Raw genomic sequence first — 14,846 nt, forward strand, 5'->3', positions numbered from 1 at the left:
GGTGTTTCCTAACAGTCCCCCGTGAGGCCTCTGCTCTTTCTTCTGGAGGAGACTTTTGGGATATTATTCACGTCAGCCAGCGACATGATTCTGAGGCCCCCGTTTTGTTAAGTTGGCCACGGACATAACTGGCGGCTGCGGTTGCAGTATTGTTTGGGCTCCGAGGTATCGGAAGATCCGTGGCCCGCCTCACTTTCCAGAAAATCAGACGGCGGCGAGATGTAGGGCGGGTTGCATTGTCACTCCTGCCTCCACCGTAATTGATTGCCTGGATTGCGGGGCTGAAGCGGTGTTTGGGGACCCGAGGACACACCGAGAAAACTACACAAGCAGGAAATTGGCAATTGTGTATCACCTTCGTTTGCCTGGCACCCCGCGATTCCATTTGGACTGCACAACCCCCCCTGCAGCACCTACCGGGAGTACAGATGCATCCTGGGACCCGTAGTTCCTACGAAGTATGGATGGGTGAGCAAGCATTTGGTCAAGGGGCGGAGCGGGTCCCCTCCAATGGGGAAGTTGCTGGACAATTAAATGTAGGTGTTCCCATGCCTCCTGTTATTTAGGCATCCGAAGAAGGCCGGTTCAGGGCCGAAATGCATCATGCCACATTCAATTCAATAAGGGTGTTTCCTAACAGTCCCCCGTGAGGCCTTTGCTCTTTCTTCTGGAGGAGACTTATATAAATCGATATTTTGTACAACTTTATTTTTTACATCAATATTTTTTTCGATATTTTTTTACCTACCTGTTTAAATATAGGGAGTTGATATTTTTTGCATTCTATAGTTTTTTTATCGATCTTTTTTATTTCAATATTTTTCACTTCGATATTCTGTCAGTGAACCGCTTTGGTGCTCACATTGTAAGTTTGCAAACAGACTGCAATAGCATGACAATGGGTGGAGGGTCTAACTCTTCCGTTCTGCTGTGCGCTAGCATCAGTTCAAAGCATAAAACAGTCTTGACAACCCTTCCAATCAGTTCCTTCGACTGAATGGTGCCCGAAGAGCCTGATATGACAGTGCCCAAGGTTCGAGTGACTCGAATAATTTACCCTGGAGCATAGTTGTTTCTCAGCACTGCTTTTCTCTCAGATAGTAACTAGACAGATAGCGGTCCAAGAAGCTTCTACTTTCTCAGGTTAGATCCTTAAATACAAATTCTCAAAATAGGGCTCTTCGGTTCCTGTGTCAGTAAGAAGAAGTGGGAATGCTCTGTACAGGTTGTATGTGACTGCAGCAGAGTCACGGAGACAGTCAACAAGACTGTCTCATGATGCCCTCACACATACCCAAGGGGATGTCATGCTTCATCATTGGGCAATTCCCCTCATCGGGATGGCGCTGCAATGCCCTACGAGTCCCTCGAAGGGTCTCTTTAGTGGAGATCTTGTTAAGAGAATGCTGTATGATGAATGCAAGTGAGGTGGTGAGTGCAGTGGAGTAGTGATTAGTGAGTGTGGATTAAAACTGATTGGGGAGGTCATAGGTTATCCTTTAATAAGTAGGACCACCCTGTCAGTAATAAAAACCTATTAAAGGTAGATGCTACCATCGAGGTTTGAAAGAAACGCTGGTAGACAGTGTGTAACAACTAAAGAGGGAAGTACCTAATTGTCGTACGAGAGAGACCAAAGGGTGGTCTCTATTTTAGTGGTTGGTCGACATGTTTCACACCAATTTGGTGGTCATTAGGATCTTTGGCGCATCATCAGGACAGAGAAACAGATCATGATTCACTACCCCACACATAAATGGTGCCCCAAGAGTGCTACCTACAATGTGTATGGTTTGTGGTCCAACCTGTCAGAAAAAAGAGGAGATAAAATTAAGAAAAGGTTGAATAGATCCTGGTGTAAGGGATTACCTTCTGTCAGGACCTCCAAGCAATGGACTCAAGGAACCGGATGGTACCCAGAGTTGCAGACAGTTCACAAACATTTATGTGAGACATACATGACATAGAAATTCTTAGAAATTCATAAAAAATCTGGCATTTGCAGCGATGATTGCCTGAGCGTAGCGATTGCGACATAAGGTCTTATGCCACAATGTTGGTGGGGTGCTCGCTGAGAATCTGCTGTAACACCCCAATGTGCATATCATGGTAGACAGAGATCTCTATGTTTCAAAGTAGTTCAGTACAAACGTGCGCAGTCATGATTGTGGTACATACACGCATAGCTGATTGGCAACACAGTTAAAAACAATCTTAAGAACTAGGCAACAATGGTGATTATCAAAACGGGAGTCCCCGATGTGGATTCCTGTATCAGTTACCCAGTGAACTGAGAGTGCGGCCGATATAATCTAGGGGCGTGAGCATTTGCCTTAAATGTAGTAGTCAGCGGTATCGCGGTGCTCACCTAATTAGAGACTTGCTAATAGCCTCAGCAGGTGGCACATAGGTGTTCAAAAGAACATCCAATCTGAAAGACCATTTGGTACATACAAGACCACACTTGAAGAAACCCAACTCACAAAATACACTTAGGAACCTTCCACCAGTTACCAGACATTACCCTTGTAACTGCACAGCGTGCAGCTCAACTGCACATACAACCATCCCACAGCTAGGATCAGTCACTTGGACACAAAGGCAGCACTGTAACTGCAACACTAAGAACTGAGAACCGCATCTACCTGATCATATGGCCCTGCACGCTGTACTATGTAGGGATGATAACGCGACCTGTGAAGATCAGGGCTGGTGAACACAGAAGCACCATCAGGTGCAGAAGAAATGAACCTAAGATGAGTAATCACTTCAAGAAAGGAAAACATTCCATTGATGATCTCAGATGAACAGTCCTTGAGGCTAATCCAACCTGAAATGCTACCATCCTCTTCAGACGAGAGCAATGCTGGGTGTTCTGCCTTCATACCAACAGAAGCGGACTTAATGATGAAATCCCACGGGTTGAGATATAGACTGCCATTGTATCATTACATGTTAGTGTCGCACACCCTTGTTTTTACCACACATGCAACCACCCACAGGCTCCACATGAACACACTCCAGGCCTTATCTATCTCTACCTATCAGGTAGAGGTTACTACCATACGTGTGTTGTGTCTGTACTCGAACACCTAGATGTCTCCCCATCACGTTATTGTTCCCATGGGTACCTCCTGTGATATCATGACTGCTTTCTTTGGGGGACCCATAAACATTGTTTCTCAATATAGACAGATTTTTCAGTATGGCGGAGACATCTTAAAATATTCTTCAACACAATGTGTCCGGCCACACCTTTGCTCCTGCCCAAACTGATTTTCTTAACCTCATCTGCCATTTATCACACATTCCTAATGCTCCTTTTTGTAAAAAATTGTATTCCGGCCCATAGATTACAATTCATCCGGCCCTAGTCGGAGAGTACGGCTCGAGCCGGAAAGCAAGGCCCGGGTGCGGAGAGTATGGCCCAGGTGCAGAGATTCCGGCCCGACTGTGGATGTAAAGATACAACTCGTAAATGACCTCTGTGAATAACAAAAGTCATAAAATGAGACTTTTGTCTCAGATTGCCTTTGTGAATCAGGCCCCATATGTTCTATCCTGTACCATGCAGTTTGCATGCAGCTCTTTGATGACAGTTCATAGCTCACAGTACTGTATTAGGAATGTAACTTATGAACCACAAGTAACAAAAGGACTAACCCTGGGTGTAGTTTGCGAAGTAGCGCTACGCGTAGCTGCGCAAAGGGCACTTCGCACTATGCGAGCTACGCGTAGCACTTCGCGAACTGCGTAGTACCCTGTTCGCACTGTGCAAGATGCCGTTTTCAATGATTGCACAGTGCAGACAAGCATCCGGCACTGGTCAATCATTGAAAACGGCATCTTGCACAGTGCGATCTGTAGTTTTCTGCCGCTCGAGTAGATTTTTACTCGAGCAGCAGCTCTCTCAACGCGGACTGGTAGTTTCTCATCGCGAGCGGTCGCGAGCATACGCGACCACTCGCAATGAGAAACCTGATCTCCCGCGTTGAGAATCTCGCCGGGAGGTTTATTTTCCACGCTCGCGATCACCAACTTGATGTTGCTGATCGCGAATGAGGAAAAAGTCTTGCCGGGATGTCATTTTGCTTGCTCGCGGTCTCCAACTTGACGTTGAGGACCGCGAGCAAGCAAAAATTGACCGCTGCACTACGCAACACTACACTACGTGTGTTTGCACTGTGCTACGTGCCATCACGTAGTGCGAAGTAGCACAAACTTCGCAAACTACGCGAGCGTAGCGTAGTGCTTTGCCCAGGCTTAAAAAGGACCCCTGTGACAAAAACAGTAACTCACCGAGCTATCCACATAAAATATAATTTTCTGCCTGGTACCCGTTCTTTGCACCAGGCTTCTTAACTCTCTGCGCTACTTTATTATGAGTCAAAACTGCCATTAAATTAAAAAAAATTCTGATCTCTCTCCAGCAAAAATATTAATCATAAGAGTTATCTTGACATTTTTATTATTGCCTGTAAGCTTCTGGACACACAAGAAACTGTGCAGCAGTGGCTTTAAACCAATGAGATAATTCTAAACACTGTGCCCACCCCAGGTCAGCACTAGCTGTGGCTGCACAGGTCCGCCGCCCTAAGGCCTGCTCATGTCTTCATCTTGTATATTTAAGGTACCTGAATGGTGTAAGTCAGTCAGTCAAGATTGCTTTTTTTCGATGAATGATATCCTTAAAACAAAGGGAATTGCTGTTATTATTGTAGAGGGTCTTATATTTACAAACTGAAAAATAAGCACTTTTTTGCAGCAATAAAATAGCACTAATCAACAATGCCTCAATAAAATAAAAGTACAAAATTCTTCGTAGATATCCAAATGTTTGAACCCACCTTGTAAAATAGACAAACATGTTCACAAAATAACTGCAAAACCCCAGAAAGTGCCAATCTGTATTTAAATTGGATACATCTTTTGCATAGCTGACATGAGTTCTGGTGGTGGTGCATCTGGACTATTGTTATTTGATCCAGACTGTTCTTAGCCAAAAAACTTTAAAACAAGATTAAAATTATCACTAAAGCGGGTGGCCAGAATGTGCTTGCACCTAAGCATAAGGGGCTATATCAAGCCGCCTCTGAAAGATCTTCATTGGCTTATGGTGGATCCTAAAATCAAATGTATATGTTCTTCATTATGCAAAAAGCTGCTGGTAAAATGTCCTGCCTTATCTTTGACATCTGGCTCTGAATTAGACCATCCAATCTGTTTCCTCCAATCTGAAGCAGAAATGACTGTTCTAAAGACTGAATGGATTCAGATATTTGGGAGCTCAATGCCATGCCAACGACTCTGGAATCCCATCAGTCAACATCATTATTCCATTTCTAACTATCCCCAATTCTGAAAACAAGCTACTCACTAAAACGTTTGGTTGGACTTCTCCCTCATCATGGGAAGCAACCGCAAAATAGTGGTTCCAGGGCCGGTTCACTTTGGTGATGCTCTCTTACTCCCACAGGCATAGTTAGAAATTAGCATTTAACCTTAGAAATTCACTGAAAAACGACAGGTTTCAGGGACGTTATAGTTAGAAATTGGCATGTAAAAAACCTAGAAATTCACTGAAAAAAACATAGGTTTCAGGGACGTTATAGTGAATTTGACATTTCACTCGTACAAAACCAGAGAAATTCGGCTGTTACAGTTAGTTGAGCTAACTATACCTCACGCCTACCTCTAAACAGAACCCCTCTCCATGGGGCTTTATATATCCAATTTGAGTCTCCTTTCCAGTCATATGATCGTGTTCGAAATTGGACCAAACCATTTTCTGGGGGTTCCACTCCAAAATGCATTTTGAAAACCAGACTCAGTTTACTTAATTAAAAATACCATCTTGCTATTACCTCTAGCTAGTAAACAATTACAGAGCATCTAATTCGGACTAAAATAAAATACTAAGGTACATACCCAAAAAAAAAACTAAATCTCCTTACCAAATTAAATGAAAACATCAAACAATCATACCCATGATACAAACTCAAAATACAGGATTAGAACACCTATTCTCCTCATGCAGATACACCATCAAAAGTACCTCTGTTATATTCCTCATTCCATTATCAGCACAAATGAGAACATACTCTTATTCAATGAATAAATGTAATTAAGAAAAAGCCTTTAGGAAACAATAAAGGAAAACTGATGCATTTAAATAATGCTGTGTATCCTATACAATCTTTCAATTCTCTACTTATCCAAAAAATAAAATAAAGAAATCTACAAGCAAACAATAACTGCAAACAAACATAGGCCCTCATTTTGATGTCAGGCGGTGGCGGTCTGCCTTACATCCAGGGCATTGGTCCCACAGCCAGATTACAATACCGGCGTTCAGAGCGATGATGTCAGGGGGAAAGACCACCTCCTCTGACAGGCTCAAGGAGCCCGTTGGGCAGTGGTCAGACTCCTATCCCTACTAAGAGGGCTGTGCCTGCACAGGCATCACCATAGGGATTAGGATGTCCCTTTCCTACTGCCTTTTCATGACGGTCCTACTGCCATGGAACAGGAGCCAGAAAGAGACTTTGGGGGCCCACAGCCACTGCTAATTGGCCAGGGGGGCACATGTGGTGCCCCCAGACATCCTTGCACTCTGTGCCAGGCACCACATGGTGCATGGATGTTTTAAAATTTACTTTTTCCACTGTGTCTTGAGCTGCAGCCTTTTTCCAGGCTGCAACAGAATCCGCAGTAGAAAAAGGCAGTTTTCGACTGCCTACACGGTGGTCTTATCAAAATATGGTAGGTGCGACTGCTGAATCCTTTTTGGCTGGTCTCATTCCCGCTGCAGTAGCAGTCAGACACTTGTCTGACTGTCATTGTAATGAGGTCCTAAATATTAATAATATTACTTCCAGAATTGGAAAACAAACTCCCATTTTTATCTATAGACATGTTGCCCCTCTATCGATACGCTAAGTTCTTCCCTGCTCAATAAATGTACCAAGAGATTTTTGTACTATTATGTTTAACATTATTATTATTGTGATTATGTTGAGTAGTATTTTTTGTCTTATAAACATCCCTTAACAAGCACCAGTGCTGTGAAACGCATGTTGGCTGCAATCGTACATCTTATTAAATTCAACACATGGATACTGTGATTATATGGTTCCATACACACAGAAGGCTTTATAATTTGGTTGAACTTTGAAATAAATCTCCTTATCTGATGACCTACAGATCAATTGTGATGGATATTGAATTCTTTTCCCAGATCAATAGGTTTAATATTTTATAGAGTTTCATGCTGGTTGGGTACCGGCTTCTGGGATGTGTGCAAGGCTCATTCTGTACCTGAATCTCTTTACATGTATGTGTGTATATATATTACAAAACTGTGCATGCCATGGGCGTGAGTTACAATTATGTCGTGGCATGATTTATAGTTACTTCAGGTAAATATAACTATTGAATTTCAGTGTTGTGCCTTCTCCATGCACTCCATATACCCTTTCATATTACATCACTTATAGCATTTTAAATCATAGCATTCCTAGAAAGACTTATGATTATGAGAATACAGTGCATGGTAGTGGGGTGAGTCCTAGCTAATTTATAATGGGTAATGAGTTTACAACACTCTGTATGGAGGTGTGCGAATTATGGTACATTTTGGGTGGGGGCGTGAATTATAACTTATCTTCAACCTTGGTTTTTATTGAAAAAAATATATATATACCCAGTAGAAGGCAATTCGCCGAAACGCGTTGGTTCTTACTGAAGGGAAATGATGACTGTGCGAGGGAATATGCCTTGAATATGCGCAATCATCAATAAAATCAAAATTTGACTCACCAAAAAACTGTATGCTCATCTGTGAGCAGGGTGCCGCTGAGACTGACATCTGTGAGGAGGACGCCGGAAGAGATATATTATATCATTGAGCAAGTCATGAGTGATCAATATGTAAGAGTATAAGCAGTGACTAGTGAGTTTACAATGGATGATTCCGAGGGATATATAGATGGCTTGGGAGGGGACAGCCGTGCCCCCTCCCCAAATATATCTGTGGCGGGCCCAGGACTATGGAGTCCCTGGAGCCATTCAATTACTCAGGTAGGGAGCTGCACACCTTCAGACACTTTAAAATAAAGATTACAGATGCCATGAGGGATGGGGTACCTGGAGGCCTTAAATGGCTCATGGAGGGGGCTGCATTACCATCCACTTTTGTGCCAATCACCCAGGCCATGGGCCCAACCTGGGGAGCCTAAAAATTAAAATGGTGGTACCGTTTAAAATAATCCATTTTTAGAGCAGGGGGAGGTCCTTCTGGGATCCCTCTGCCAGGCCTAGGTGGTCAGGCTATCCCTACACTGCCTCCTATATGTTTTAAAAAATATTTTTTCAGGACACAGGGACTGAATCCCCGAGTCCAAAAAATAGCTGCCCAAACATCTTTGTTGATGTTGACGGTGGCCAATCAGATGTATTATTTTGATCTGTTGAGTTTGTGGATCCTCCACAGACTGAAATATACATATAGTTTACACCAAATCACAAAAGCACACTTTCTGGTTGAACAGCTAGCTTTCTGGCGAATTTGGGATAATTCCATTCAGACAGTTTTTCTATATCACTGCTGAATTTTCCTATGGAAAACTGAAAGGGGAAAATGCCTTTTGGGGCCCCCCATTTCCTTTGCCCCTGCTTGCTAGATCACCCCGAAACTTTCCAGGCAGGAGCTGAGGTGGACTTTTCTGGGTATGTTTTGTGAAGATTCATTAAACAGCGTCAAAGTTATTAGCAAACCAAAAAAATCCAGTGGGCATATCTATCATTGAGTTGTTGCACCCTCGCATCCGCAATGGTGATGCAACAACTAAGTCAGATTTAGCCAGCCATGCAAGGCCCCTTTGTGCGGCCCTGCTTTACTCAATAAATCTAGAGCAATGAAGCGCAAATCGCTGCCATGTGTTACTCTGTCACAGAGAGACGTACCATGGGTGGAGTGTGGGTGTTCACCCACAACAACCCATGGATTTTGGCACATTTCAAGATTTACCATTACAGGCGGACCTGGGAATGCGTCAAAATGCTATGCATCCCCAGGTGAGGAGTAACAAGGAGAAATATCTTCATTTCTCCTCATTGTTTCATCTTTCTACTTGTGCTACATTCTGTTGGCGCATGACAGCACATTGTGTGCCAGTGCATGGAAGGGACAGGAATGAGCTGTTTAATGTTAGATACAGCTCATTGCTACCTTTCTTCTTTCACGCAGTTCAGTAAGGTTGCTCGACGCGTTGCGGTGCATAAAAGTCAGATAAATGAGCCCTCCATTACCTATGGAAATGTGGTCCGAACCATAACTACCCAGTGGTGAGTCAGTCTTCGATTTCCTACAATCCCATTGAGCTACCATTAAATCACCTTGCTCCTATAGCAATGTAGGGTTGGCAATCACAGAGTGCTAACTGCATTATCAGGGGCAATCACATCTGGGACTGTCTTCATATTGTTTAGTTGCTCATCTAAGTTATGTGTAATCATGTTTGTCCATCAGTAAGATTGCTAACAGCTTTATGACACTATTGACCTTTATCTAGTAACAAGTATTGACTTGACCTGCAAATAGACAGAGAAGTCTCTATCTGTGCCAAGTGAAGATGCCATTTATAGACCCAGATGAGTATGGAATTCATTAGCATTATAAATCTGACACTTTCTAGAAAGAATTTAAATCGGTGGCTATGAAAGCAAACATTATGGTTGGCCACATTTGGCTAGATATCATCACACCAACGTTGAACACAAGCTAATTAACTAAACTCCTTTTCTGTTACTGCTTGGTATTTAGTACATATTTGAGGATCTATAAATTAGTTATGCCCTTGTTTCCAAATTCCCATTATCAACAGCCTAAGGTTTTAGCAGAATTCTGTGCAAATATATAAGGAGCATTTTGAAATTGAGAATGTATTGTATTGTTATTATGACAATGAAGCCCAACCTTTATCTCTAGTATGTAGAGGGGTGACGTACCCATAGCATGTCAGATCATTTCAATAAGCAACAATCAGATTTGGATTTAGGGAAAACAAAGGCAACCTTTATCAGATTTATCTAAACTGAACAAAACCTTAAACTCTCATCAATCAGTATCATTAATATATTACAATATTTCACTTTGTTTCAATTTTAGAGTTGCAAGAATAAACATCATAATCTTTTCTCGGGTACAGGGCATAGATGAGGATATTGCATCTTATGTAGTGGCACTGAGGGGTCTGTCACTAACATGCCGATTTGAGTCATTGAGTGATTCTCTTATACGTAACCAAATAGTGAGGTGCACGAATAATGAAAGGGTAAAAGAGATGATATTGTTAAAGGGTCCCACACTGGAAAAAGCTACACAAATCGCCAAAGGATTAGAACACACAAAACAGTGGATAAATGAGATGGAGAAAAGTAGTAATAGTGCATCACCAAAGGATCATTTGGCAAAAGTATTGCAAGTATAAATGCCAGTGGAGTATGTTGTGAAAGTGAAGATGAGGTCTGGTGACAAGAGTCAGGATACATTCAAGGGCAAGATGGAACCCCAATCTGCATCACAGAAAGCTAGTTCTAGAGTGATTAAGTGTTGTTGTTGTGACACTCCTGATCATATTGTGTCTAGCTCCAAAAGCAAGGCAAAGAATGTCATGTGCAGGAACTGTGGTAGAAGTGGACATTTGGCTAAGGTTTGTAGGACAAAAGACAAACTGGTAGAGTTAAAGGAAATAGGTGATATATGTGAGAATGTATAGGAGTTGATAATTGCAGTATAAGATTACAATGATCTTGCTGTCAAAAATAGAGAAGGGGCAGTTGGTATGATTTCCTTAATAGAGAATGTGCATAAGTAAATCACACAATAATTTTGAAGAAGAATGCTGTTCTGGTGGCCCCAATGGATGATGATGTTTAGAGTGTGGTTAATGATCTCTATTCATGTGCTAACAGTGATAAGACAAAGGTTGTGAGACCTTGGTGTCTGACAGTGGAGTGCAGTTCATTTATAGGAGCATGAAGGAGTTTTTGGAGAGAATGAGCGTTAACACGAGAGAGTTGCTTTGTTCAGACCTCAAGCCAATGGATTAGTTGAAAGAATCAACTGCTTCATAATGGAGAATGTCCATCTCTCCTTGGTTAATGGATCACCATGGAGAAGTGAGCTGAGGAAACTTAAATGGGCTTATAGGATAACACCTCATTAAGTAACTGGAGTATCACCGTTTATATCTTTAAAAGGCAGGGACCCAGGTTTGAAGGACGTTCTAGCGTGGCTGAAAAGCAGGGTGTGTGTGTGGGTGGATTGGTGAGCTGTAGGAAGGAATGTGATGGAAAAACAACAAAGGACCAAGGAGCAGTATGATGCTAGGAAAGGTGCTAAAATGACAGAAATCTGGAAGGGTAATTGGGTAGCAATCTGTAAAGGATGAATCATTAGTAAATGAGAAATTAACTACTCCAAACAGATGCAGGTAAAGGAAGTGAAGAGAAGCATTGTTGTTTGGATGGATAGGCCTGGGTGGAGTTTGAAGAACTTGTGCAAATGTCCACAAGGATTCATGGACATGGAGTAATAGATAGAAGAATATTTATTGTAGATTGCAGGATTATTGTGGGCATATAATTTGGTATGTTTTAATGTTGCAATGTACATGTTCGCGTATAATTTTCTGTTTTGTGTTTGTAAAGGGTTTTATGGAATGTAAAGGGGCAATGTGCAGAATTGTTAGCATGTTCTTATGCAATATAGAATACTGAACTAGGGCAGTTGAATGTGTCTTTATGAAGGGAAATGGCTGGAGAGTGGAAAAACTGTAAGAGGAAGCTGGAGGTAATTTGTTGATGAATAAACTGGATATCAACTACATCAAACATGTGATGGATCTTTACACTTTCTTTATTAGAATATAACTTAAAGTTAGACATTATCCCATTCAAAATAAAGTTCTTCTTCCATTCAACAACTTTAATTTATATACCTCTTTAGCAATACCTCACTAGAAACACGTTGATTGCATACCTAATGCAGCTTTAGATAACTGGGTTCCATGATTTAAAAAAAGATTTGTTTGAAAACGATTTGGTGGTGTACTGAACTAGCAGCTTATACATAACGGTTGAAGAATGACTTTCATAGTCCCTTTACACAATATGGAGCACCTAGGACCAAATGGAAGAACATCAGACTCACTCAGTACATAACAGACCGCAACTAAGAAGCAAAATAAGAAACAATTTCTTAATTCATATATTGAGGAGAGGGTTTATAAAATACCTTTGACAGATGCCCAAAGTAGTATGAGGGTCATTAGGATGGCGGGCGGACTTTGTCCGCCCACCATCCTGTTGTGGAATGGGACCGCCCGCCATTGGTGCGGGGGTCCTGTTGGTGAAATTAGGATGCGCCTGCCACACTGGCGCGTGCATCCTGCATTCCTGACATTGCGGCAGGTAGTTCTCTCAGCACCACCCAGCGCAATGCCAAGAAGGCATGTTGTGCACTTCCATGCATAACATGGCAGGCACCGCACGGTGCCTGCCATGTTGTGCATGAAACTGCAGGGGGTACCATAGGTTCCCCCCATGTGCACCCCTCACCCCCCAGAATCCCTGGGGGCCCGCAACGGGCCCTCAATGTCAAAAAATGCCTGCATACTAATATGGATGGCAGTGTCTACCAGACACTGCCACCATATTAACTGCTTTTCCGCCCGGTAGGCAATCGGGTGGATTGCCTACAGGCGGAAAACCGGCGGATGGTCTTCTTGTTCGCCAGGGTCCCCCCAGCCATGGTAATTTGGCGGGGGGAATATGCAGCGGGCGGAGGTTTTTAGCAGGCGGATCGCTATACTAATGACCCCCTATGTTCTTAAAAAGGTGTCCAGGTTTTGTCATAAAAAAATTGTCATTTAATAATTTTAGATATACCATACAATTCAGGATCATCTTTAATGTATTGCTCAAACATTCTATATCCAATGACTGATTACACAGTTCAAGAGCAAATACAGCTTGCTGTAATCTGAGACAGAATGATACAATCACTGTGCGCAATCCATATTCACATAATCATAAACAATAACACAACTAAGCTCTCCAGTATTGGGTTATATCAATGCATTGACTTCCAGCCTCTTCCACAATATTCTTAATTTCCTATGCATTCAACATCCATGCCAGGTTTTGTGAAATGCTGTTTGCTTTACCTAAAAAACCTCAAAATCCCAGAGTTCCCTCCTCATTGCTTTATTCTCAGCATTGTAGGCCGGCCAGCAGTGGGTGGGGAAATAAGCACATCTGTAGCTGGCAAGTGCTAGCTTGATCACACCTGAGCATTGTATCATTGGTAAGCACTTGTAAACCTCTCTTTCCTCCAATCTAGCCTTGGCCATTTTAGCAGAGATTTCAGAAATTCATAGTTCACTAACTTTTGCTATGCTTGATAACTAAACCTCTTAAAACAGCACTGCCTTGCAGTGCTCCTTTTTTTTCTTGAATCTGCACTATTTTGAAGCACTTCCTTATTTCCTGAACCAAACTGTTCTGCAGTGTTTTCCTGTTTTCCTGTTTTTTGATTTATAGCTTCCTGATTTTTCAAACTTTCACTTCATCTTTAGTTTCCCTAGCAGAGTCCTTCTCTTTCCCTGCTTCCTTAGTTCAAAGTGCTATTCCTTCCTATACCATCAGGTTTACTTCCCAGTTTCCTAGTTTGATTTGTTTGCTTGTTTTATACCATGTGCTTCCTTTGTTTCCCATACTTCCTTGTAAAGCACAACACATATTTAGCTCCATGTCTCCTTTCCTGTGTGATCGCTAGGATTCGTGGGTAGTTGCTAATATTTATTTTTGACTGTCTCAATTGCCTTTCTCTTCTCTTTTATAAAATCACCAGAGGTATTAGCTTTACAATCCTGCTTTTGCTTGTTGTCCACATGTAGACATTTTTAATTGGTATGTGTAAAAGCTCTTGTGAATTCGGAACTTACTGAAATGCAGTCTTACCACGTGGAGCTGCCTAGTGTTTCACCCCACAGACTCTTTACTATTAATTAAGTTATCCGTATGTCTTGAACACCTGGAGGTTTTAGTTATTCTGAATGTTGCATTGATTTATGAGCTCCTTTTCTTTCTGGATGTTGACTTTCTTTGTTACATGTTGCAGAGCTTTCCCTTTTGGCCTGTTGTCTCCTCTGACTCCCTGTCTGATTTTGGGCAGCTCTAATACCAGTGTTCTCTTCTTGTTGTCTTTCACGCCACTAGTCCCTGTAAGAACCCTGATAGGTATTTTGATGCATGGATGAGAGTGTTCAAAGCAATAAAAGCTTCACCTCTGGTAGAGTGTCCTTACTGAAGTAGTCAGAATGTATCTTAATAACCTTAACCAATTTTGCTTGTGGCCCACAATGCCAAAATTGATGCAGTGGCAAAATGTGGCATCAGAAGCTTGAATAACCCTGTCTGTGTTGCAGTAGGGCTGGGCATCAGTGGTGTCACCACCTGTCTTACTTTCGTTGGGAAAATGCTTTGCACTATTTCATGGACTAATTGATCCAGGACTCTTCATCAACCTCCAGCAGTAGTGTGGGACTTGACTTTATATAGCATGTTGGCAAGGCTCTTTTATGGCCCAACCTGTCAGGGAGCCAAGCTAAACTTTTTATTTTTTGCCAGCGGTTACCCAACTAAATCAGCCAAGAGAAGGCATGCTCCTGTTCTTTTGAGCTCCAGGTGCTAAATGCAGTTTATTAATGTGGAGGACCTTATGTCCCTGTGCCTTTTTGGAAGTGTGGCAGAGTAAAAAAACACAACTCTTTGATTTGATG

This window comes from Triturus cristatus, chromosome 8, assembly GCF_964204655.1.
Source record: "Triturus cristatus chromosome 8, aTriCri1.1, whole genome shotgun sequence".
NCBI classification, from domain to species: domain Eukaryota; kingdom Metazoa; phylum Chordata; class Amphibia; order Caudata; family Salamandridae; genus Triturus; species Triturus cristatus.